Below are 10,887 nucleotides of genomic sequence, written 5' to 3' on the forward strand. Positions count from 1 at the left end.
GTGTGTGACTCGTAGGCTCCTTATCATATTGGCAGTGGGTAAGATCACGATTAATACCCTATTAGTCGTCTCATTACACGTAGATCAAGATTGACCTCTAGCAAGGCATCATGGTCACCCCATAGATACGGATTTAGCAAAATAGCTACCTATCAACAGTATGGTTATAATGTAATTCAATCACTTCATCATCTACTATCTCATCAACGTTGAAAGCATAGAAATAGTGTCAACTTCAAATATAAATTACCTTGACATATTCGTATTCAGTTATTGGACCAAGGACCAAAGGAAATTGGATTCGAGGAACAACTCAATTCCACTGTGGCCACAGATTTAAGGTTGTTGTCTTTACCAAATAACTCAGTGAGATAATTTTTCCTATACCTAGGAGCGATGAATCCTTTGTCGATCCATTATAGCAATAGTATACTTCTCAATTTAGCCAACCACTACCATATGGATAACCGTAAATAGGATTACATTAGGCTAATGTCAAACTACACCAATATTTACACACGACGCTTTGGTGATATCAAGTCTAAGAATCACATGCACCACCATTCGTTAGAGGATGAATTCCATAGATACTAGGGTTATCATCTATATGGAATCCTCTATGGGCCTGTTCAATGAACTTGTAAATAACAAGCACCCATCCATCGTAGCAAGTTATCACCAAACAACTTTGACATGTGAGATCTGTCACTACTTTTTGGTAGGGTCGTTCAATGCTACGATAGCGTTATCGTATTACCCGTGTCCTTGGTCAAGATAATACTGAGGCTATGGACAATTATAGAATGGCCACTATATGTGCCATAGGGACCTCACAATCGAGATTTATAACACTCGATACCCTCGTCCAGTTCTACCATTCTAAAGACATATATCAATACATAAAGAATGATTTACACGATATAATAAAATGCCTTTTATTAATGAAATTGGTGACATGATTGTTCCTCGCGATGTGACCACAAGCCAAGAGGATGTGAACACATCTAACCCTCATGAAGCTCGTACAAGCGTGCTGACATCGTTGTCTGATGTGAACATAACTGAAGCTCAACAAGGATACGTTTCTAAAAAGGAATGATTGGATTTAATTATTAATCTATCTAATGAGATCACTCAAGGAAAGACTTCATCAATGAAAGGTCACCGTCCTGGATCAAGAAAGCTCATCCACCATGCATTGTGATTAGAGATCTCGGAGAGGTAACGGTTACTAGAAGGAGAAGGTTAAGTGAAATTAACCGCTTCTATTATGTTTCTCTTGCAGATCCTAAGAATTCCAAACAAGCTCTGAAGGATGATTAATAGATTCCTACCATGTATGAAGAGCTTGAACAATTCGAGAGGAACGATGTATAGAGCTTGGTTCCAAGACCTGAAGGAATAAACATAATTGAGACAAAATAGATCTTCAAGAACAAGCTGATGAGTTTAGAAGTATTGTAAGGAAAAAGGCCAAACTTGTTGCTCAAGGATACACACAAGTAGAAGGAGTGAACTTTGATGAGACTTTTGCTCCAGTAGCTAGACTTGAATCAATTAGATTGTTGTTGGTTATTGCATGTTGTTTGAAGATTAAACTTTACCAAATAGATTTGAAGAGTGTTTTTTTGAATGAGATGTTGATGGAGGAGTATGTGGAGCAACCTGTTGGTTTCCAAGATCCACACAAACCAAATCATGTTTACAAGTTGAAGAAAACTCTTTATGCACTGAAACAAGCTCTACATGCCCGGTATGAGAGACTCACCTCTTTTCTCCTTGATCACAAACGCGAGAGACATAATGTCGATAAAACCCTATTCATTAAGCTCTTAGATGATGAGTTTTTGTGTGCACAAATATATGTGGATGACATTGTTTTTGGTTCCACATCTCACACACATTTGCAAGAATTTGTTTCCTTAATGGAAAATGAGTTTGAGATGAGCATGGTAGGAAAGTAGAGCATGTTTTTAGGACTACAGGTTAAACAATTTGAAAAATGTATGTTTGTGTCACAATCTAAATATGCCAAAAACATGTTGAAGATGTTTAGTCTTGAAAATGCCAAACATGCCAAACCACCAATGAGTTCTACCCTTAAATTGTCTAAGAATAAAAATGGGAAAAAGGTAGACAATAAATTGTATAGGAGAATGATTAGGCAAGTAGACCCGACCTATGTTTCAATGTTGGTATTTGTGCTAGATTTCAGTCTAACCCCACTAAACTCCACTTGACAGTCGTAAAGAGAATCATGAAATATGTCTCAGGTACATGTGACTTAGGTCTAAGATTTTCATATGACACTAATTCATCTCTTGTTGGTTACAATGATGCTAACTAGGATGGGAGCTTAGATGATTGAAAGAGCACATCGGGAGGATGCTTTTATCTTGGTAACAACCTTGTGACATGTTATAGCAAGAAGCAAAACTTAATGTCCCTGTCTATTGCTGAGGCTGAATACACTACTGCAAGGAGTTGTTGTACTTAGGTTTTGTGGCTTAAATAGATGATAAGTGACTATGGTTTTGATTAAGAGTGTGTGACTGTGTTCTTTGATAACATTATTGCCATTAACATTTCAAAGAACTTTGTTCAACACTCTAGGACTAATCACATTGATATTAGGCACCATTTCATTAGAGATTTAGTTGAGGAGAAAATTATTTCACTTGCACATGTGAACACAAACTCTCAACTTGTAGACTTGTTTACAAAGCCTTAGATTTTCAATCATTTGTTAACTTGAGGTTCAACTTGAGTAATTTTTTTGTTTTTCTTTAAATAAATTCATGAGAAAATTTCCTCTATTTAAGTGTTGCAAATATGCTAGATCTGTGTGATTAATTGGAAATTGTTTCTCTCTTGAAAAGTGTATGTTGCGAGAAATGTATCTACTCTGTCTTCATCTCTTATGACTTTCTTTCATTTTGAGTGTTTTGCCTGAAGTCTTATCACCTTGTGAAAGAGCTACCTTGCTTATAGTGTGAAAGTCATTTTGGAGAAATTTTCTAAGATGTAAATGTTAGATTAGGTGCCTTTGAGCCAATCATATTGTTGTATGTTAACTCTATGGATCATGGATATTTTATATATAAAAGACATTGATTATATTTTGTACACCATATTTCATATGTATATATTAATATATGCCCTTAGAGTGGTTGAATAGTGATGAGGGAATCAAGTAGTGATAAGTCTTGATTGTCAGATCCCAATGATCACTTTAGGTGGCCATTCTAGAAATGTCTGTAGCCATAGTATTATCTTGACCTTGGGCATAGATAATACGGTAAGGTTATCATAGCATTAAATGACCCTACCGAAAGGTAGTGACTGATCTCACCTATCAAGGTTGTTTGATGACAACTTGGCGCTGCGCATGGGTGCTTGTGATTCATGAGTTTAATGGATTGACCCATTAGAGGATTCCATATAGATGGTAACACTAATGTCCATGGAATACATCCTCTAACTGATGGTGGTGCATGTGATCCTTAGACTTGACATCACTAGAGCACCGTGTGTACCTATTGGTGTAGTTTGACACTTACCAAAAGTAACCCTAATAGGGTTATCAGTACGGGAGTGATTGACTACATTGAGAGGTACATCACGACTATGGTGGTTCAACAAAAGATTCATCAATCTTATGTACAGGAGATATTATCTCGATGAGATTTCGGTGAAGGACAACAACCTTCGAATTTGTGGCCATAGTGGAATCGAGTTGATGCTTGATTGGTTGATTGGTCCGATAATAGAGTTTGAATAGGTCAAGGTGGATTATATTTTAAATTGACATTACCTCTCTGCTTTAGACATTGATGAGATAATAAATGATGAAAGGATTTGATTGCATGGTAACCATACTATTGACAGGTAGCAAATTACGCTGAATCTAAATCTGTCGGGCAGCCTTGATGCCTTACTAGGGCCCAATCTTGGTTTGTGTGTAATGAGACAATTGATTGGGTGTCAATCGTGATATTACACACTACTGGCATGATGAGGGGCCTTCGGGTCACACACATAAAAGGCAAACTAAAGAAGAGAATATGTGAGGGGCATTGTTGTCATTCGTTCACAAAGGGGTATTTTGGTAAATCTTACAGAACAAATAAATTTTCTGGAAAGGTTGTTGCTTGGATCCAATCCCGTATTGGATTTAATATGTAAGATTGGTTATTTATTTAAATATGTATATTGTCATATATATATTGATAATAAATAAACCGTCAATATTAAATATATACTGTTGTATATATGTTTTAAATATTGAAAGAACGTTAATAATGGAAAAAAAATAATAACAATGAAATACCTGGGATATGATTTTGTTCGATAATCATGGACACTAATGAAATATTTAGTGGAAGGGTAATTTTGTTAATACACCATCAAGGGATTTTAAGGCAACCTTGTAAAAGGGCACTTTTCCCTAAAATCAAAGAACACTCTCATTCTTTCTCGCTTGGCCATGGAGAGTAAATGGTTCATTGAGAGATTTTTCTCTCAACCCAAATCTCACATCTTCTTTAGTCTTCACATCAAGATCTAGTAAATCTCTTATGTTGATCTTTGCCGTTGTGTGGATACCGGTAGTTCGATCTACACTTGGATCGTAAGCATTTTTCATCTGGATCTTGAAAAAAGTGGTGGAGCCTCCAAACGTGGGTATGGATCTGATTCTTTCATGTTTCTTGTTTATTTTATAGCATATGAACATTGTCATACTCATATTTGTGTTTCAAAACTTAATAGTATTTAATCGATAAATTTTTGTTTTCCGCTTCATCGATTCTCTATCGATTAAAACACTAACAGTGGTATCGAACCTCTTATATGAGTTTTTGATGTTTTGATTATATGGTGGAAGTATGTGATTTGAGATTGCATGTTTAGGGTTTTTTTTTTTTTTTTTTTTTAATGAAACTTGGATTGTTGTGTTTGGAAAATATTGAAAACCTATTGTGTTTGATTTGATTTTTGTTGAAATAAGAGAAATTCGATGAAAACCTAAGCACCACTATGTGTGGTGGGCTAGATATCATGGCTAGAGGTCGACGACAGCATCGTGACAAGAGGCAGCAGCTGCTGTTGCCGCTGGAGTAAGGCAACATGCGTGTGCGCGTTGCTAGGCAGGCACGCACACGACAGCGTGCTGCTATTTTGTGCCCTGCACATGGTAGCTGGCTGCTACCGTGTGTAGTGGTGGGGATGGCCATGTGATCCCTTATATGGGCTTGGAGTTTTGGTGGTAAGACACAAAACCCCTATCCCTAAACAGCTCGGGTTATGAAATGTGGGATTGTCGTCACGTTCATAATCACGTTGCTATGTACGGTGGCTGCCTTGAGTTGTTCACTATCCTGAACAACCTAGACTTGAAGGGTATATTTTTTCCCATGTAACCCTATTCTTCACCTAAGTGTTTGACACGTTGACGTTTTTACGCTCAGCTGTCCAATCTAGGCAACCTGTGATTTTCAATTGCTCCCATTTGCACTACAGTGCTCATTTTTTAGTAATTATAAAAATCACATGCTCTTGCTTGTGTGAGGATCATTTTGGTGGTCTTACATTAGTTTTAGGACTACTGTAGCAGTGGATTTTAGTCTATTTATAGTCAATTAACGTTGGTGCACGTTAATTTGCAGCATGTTCGTAAATAGGCCATAACGGATTCAATAATGAGTCAAATAACTCACGGTTTGCACCGGTGGATTTTTAACATGTTGATACACATTTAGAAATTCTTGAACACTATTGCCAATGTGTGTTGATGCATGGTAAAAACTGATGTTTTAGGCAGCTTACGCATTGGTGTGGTAGGGCTTCATTTTGGGTTGTTTTAAGTGTTGTTACACATAGTGTTATTCCAGAATTTATAAATATTTTTTATGCATGTTATTGTCATTTTGGAAGTCTAATTTGGAGAGACCCAGCAACAAGGGACTAAACAGAAAAGTTTACAACTTGTTGGGTACAAAGAACAAGGTAAAACATAAAGGGGTAAAGAGTAATTTACCAAATGATAAAAAATTGTTGTCTTTGATTGATTGTTATATGCATATTCTTGAGATGAAACTGCACGGTGTTTGGATGCATTTTCCTTTAGACCTAATTGAATTTGAGGATTGTAATTTCAATTTAAATAAGGCTTGCATGCCTTGTAATTTCAGTTTAATCTCCTGTAATTTTTTCTCTCATTTTACTCCCCTTGAATGTAAATCTTAGTTTCTCTTTATTGATGTAAAGGTTAAATTAATTTTAATTAGAGTATTATGGAGAAGAAGGAGCGTTGGATTGAAGAAGGCAGGCTTTTTAAATTGAAAGTCCTCTTGTACTTTAATTACCTAGGTTGATGTACAAATTTCCCAAGACTCGGGAAATTTGGTTTAGTAAAGGCAATGCACTAGCATGTTTTTCTTTATTGCTTTAGCTAGCATACTAAGGCTGAATGCTATGGATATAACATGATTAATAAAGATAATAAAACTGATAAGACCAAAGAAGCAAACATCCCTCATAAACGATATTAAGTCTATTAACACTTTCCAACATTATGGACATAGTCAAACCATAGATCGTTATTACCTTTTTTTATCAATGAAGGGTATGCTTGTATAAATGGGAAGCTAAGTCACATTGCAGCTTTTCCTTAATGATGTCGGGTTAGACTTAACCAGTAGTTTTGGCTTTTCGATCAATGAATGTCAAAGACTTACTAGAGGCAAACATAAAGAAATTGCAATTTTTCAAATTCACTAGATATATGTAGTATCTACTCTATGGATCCAAGAGTTGCACTTGAGGTCAATGGTCGGCACCATTGGTTTGTGTAATTGGTTTGTTTGTTCAATTTATATTTGAGGATTAGTGGTCGGCACCATTAGCTGGTATAAATTGAGTTTGTTGCCTACCTATATCAACCCATTTTTGGCTTTTCGATCAATGAAGATTAAAAATGGAATTGATGGGACTTGGTCCACTAGGAAAGCCAATGGGCTTTCCCGAGTCTAATAGTAGGGGCTATTAGGACTTGAGGAAAATAGTGGGAGCGTTTAATTAATTAAAAGACTTTGATTATTCAAATATTATATCATAATATTAACTTGCTTTATTTGTCACTTGTAGAAATCTCAAAATGACAATAAACAACCTGTCATTGTGATCAATCATCTAAAAGAAAATATGTTAGACGTTACCAACTTCAAGGATTGGTATAGAAATCTTCGGATTGTACTCAAATCTGAGAAGAAGTTGTATGTCCTTAATGAGCCTATATAGGAGGTGCCCGGTCCTAAAGTTACTTAATGGGTTAGAGATGCTTATAGCAAGTATCTTGACAATGCTGACAATGTGTAATGTCTCATGTTAGCATCGATGATGCCAGATCTCCAAGAGCAAAATGAACACTCGGATGTGTAATCTATTATGATTCATCTGAAGGAGTTCTTTGAGAGGCATGATATGCACGATCATTATGATGTGTCTAAGGCGGCACTCTTTAGATATTGGAAGACAGAGGGAACTGAAGTTGGGTCGCATGTACTAAAAATGCTTGTATACATTCTGAAGCTTGAAACCTTGGGTTTTGTCATGAATGCTAAATTATCAATGGATTTAATTTTGCAATCCTTGCCTGATAGCTTCTCACAGTTCATATTGAAATTCAATATGAATTATATGGAGAAGACCATCTCTTACCTCCTAAATATGCTAAAGACAGCAGAGCAAGACATGAAGAAATCTAAGCCAGTGTTACTAGTTGATCCTGCTCTTGGGAGAGGTAAAGGAAAGGGCAAGGGTAAGGGTAAGGGTAAAGTCAAGCTCAAGTCCAAGTACAAGTCTCAAAATATCTTGAAGCTTGCTGGTGGCGTGAGAAAAGATGGAAAGGTAATATGCTTCTTTTGTGGTAAACCTCACCACTAAAAAAAGCACTACAAGGCCTTCCTCGCTAACAAGAAGAAGAATGGTGCATCTTCTTCTAAAGGGATGTTCATGATTGAAACAAACTTATCTCCTAACACATCTTAGGCCATTGACACAGGATGTGCATCTCACATTTGTACTAATGTGTAAGGATTGTGACAGAGTAGATCTCTTAGCCAAGGGGAGGTAGACCTATGCATTGGGAACGGGGCCATAGTTGTTGTTCTAGCTGTAAATGTTTATCAATTATCTTTGCCTTTGGGCCTTATGTTAGAACTTATGGATTGTTATTATGTACCTTCCATTTTTAAGAATATTATTTTGGTGTGTGCTTTGGATTGTTGTCTTTTAGTTTGAATGGTATTCATTATTGAAATGCTAGGTTATATAATGGTTTATATGTTCTAGATATGGATAAAGGGATATTCAATCTTGAAAGTAAGAAAGCTAGGACTAGCGATCTTAACCAAACATTCCTCTAGCATTGTAAGTTGGGTCAAGTTAATCAAATTGCATAGCAAAACTCCATAGGGATAGAATCTTGGACCCATTTGATTTTTAATCATATGAGGTATGCGAGTCATGCCATCTAGGCAAGATGACCAATCTCCTTTCACTAGAAACAGTGAAAGATCTATAGAACTATTAGGGATCATCCATAGGAATGTATGTGGTCCTATGATAGTTTAGACAAGAGGCGATATTCTTAATTTATCACATTTACTGATGATTTCAGCAGATATGGTTATGTCTATTTGATGAGACATAAATCTGAATCATTTGACAAGTTCAAAGAGTTCAGGAATGAAGTACATAATAAGCTTGAAAAGAGTATTAAAGCCATTCAATTGGACCGAGGAGGTGAATATTTGAGCTTGGAGTTTGGTGGATACCTTAAGGAATGTGGGATAGTATCACAACTCACACCTCTTTATACACCACAACACAATGGTGTATCGAAAAGGAGGAATTGAATGTTACTTGTTATGGTTTGTTTGATGATGAGTTTGGCTAATCTACCCGCATCATTCTAAGGCTATGCCCTGGAGACTATGATTCACACACAGAACCATGTGCCATCCAAATTAGTGGATAAGACTCAATATGAACTATGGAATGGGTGAAAGCCCAAGTTGCTGTATTTGAGAGTTTGGGGTTGTACGACTTGTGTCAAGAAATTGACAAGAAATAAGCTTGCCCCAAAATCTAAAAGATGTATCTTTGTGGGATATCCTAGGGAAACCATGGGATACTATTTCTACAGCCAGAAGAGTGAAAGGCTTTTGTAGCTCAATCTAAGGTGTTTTTGGAAAAGAAATTTATCAAAATAGTATAGGAGGTAGAAAGGTCGAACTAGGTGAATTTATGACTCCATAAGATATGGCTGATGAGGAACAGACAGATGTACCACTAGAAATAAAGGAACGTCAAGAGGGAAGAAAGTGAAACAACTCAGACACAAGAGCTTCGTAGGTCTAGTAGAGTACGTCGTGAGCCTGAGAGGTATGGATATCTTATGACTTAACACGACGACATACTAATTTATCAAGATGATGAACCTCAAACCTACAGGGATGCTATATTGGTTACAGACTCCGATAAATGGCTTGAGACCATGAAATCTGAAATGGACTTCATGTGCCAGAACCGAGTATGGTCACTGGTGGATTTACCTGATGGGTTAAAACCCATATGTTGTAAATGGTCTTCAAGAAGAAGATAGACACATAAGGTAATGTGTATACCTATAAAACATAGCTAGTTGCCAAAGGTTTCAAGCAAAAGCATGGCATAGACTATGATGAAACCTTTTCCTAATAGCAATGCTAAAGTCTATTCAGATTATGCTTGCAATAGCTGCATACCATGATTATGAAATTTGGCAAATGGATGTCAAAATTGCTTTTCTGAACGGAAACCTTGAAGAGGATGTCTATATGACACAACCTGATGGTTTCATTCTTGAAGCTCAAGTAGGGAAGGTATGCTTGTAAAAGTCCATTTATGGACTTAAGCATGCATCAAGGAGCTAAAACATTCGTTTTGACAAAACCATTAAGGAATTCGGTTTCATCAAAAATGAAGATGAGCCCTATGTGAATAATAAGTTCAATAGAAGTGCAATGACATTCCTAGTATTGTGTGTCAATGACATATTGCTTATTGGGAATGATATACCAAACTTGCAGATGGTAAAGACATGGTTATCCAAGTGCTTCTCCATGAAAGACTTAAGGGAAATAGCTTACATCCTCCGTATCAAGATTTATCATGATAGATCTCGTTGGTTGCTTGGCCTAAGTCAAAGTACATATATTGATAGGATACTGAATAGATTTAGTATGGAAGAATCCACGAAGGGATTCCTTCTAGTGTCACATGATGTTTATCTCTCTAAGGACATGTGTCTGAAATCATCTGATGAGAGAGATAAGATGAACATGATACCATATGCATCTGCTATGGGATCCATTATGTATGTCATGTTATGTACTCAAATTGATGTCTCATATGCTATGAGCATTTGTAGAAGATATCAATCGAATCTAGGTGAGCATCACTGGATCATGATCAAGAACATTCTTAAGTACCTGAAGAAGACTAAGGATATGTTCTTGGTTTATAGAGGAGAAGAGAAACTCACTATAAGAGAATACAGTGATGCCAGTTTTAAAACTAATAGGGATGATTTTCAATCACAATCAAGTTTTGTCTTTTGTCGCAATAAAGTTGTAGTGAGATGCAAAAGCTCAAAGCAAAGTACTGTTGCTGACTTTACTATGGAATTAGAGTACATTGTGCTGTCAAAAGTTGCCAAAGAGACAATTTAGATCAAAGAAGTTCAGCACTGAACTTGGAGTGGTTCAAGCATTATTCATCAAGTTGAGATATTTTGCAATAATAATGGGGCCATTGCTTAGGCCAAGGAACCACGGTCTCATA

This window comes from Pistacia vera, unplaced genomic scaffold (genome assembly GCF_008641045.1).
Source record: "Pistacia vera cultivar Batoury unplaced genomic scaffold, PisVer_v2 Contig829, whole genome shotgun sequence".
Classification (NCBI taxonomy): domain Eukaryota; kingdom Viridiplantae; phylum Streptophyta; class Magnoliopsida; order Sapindales; family Anacardiaceae; genus Pistacia; species Pistacia vera.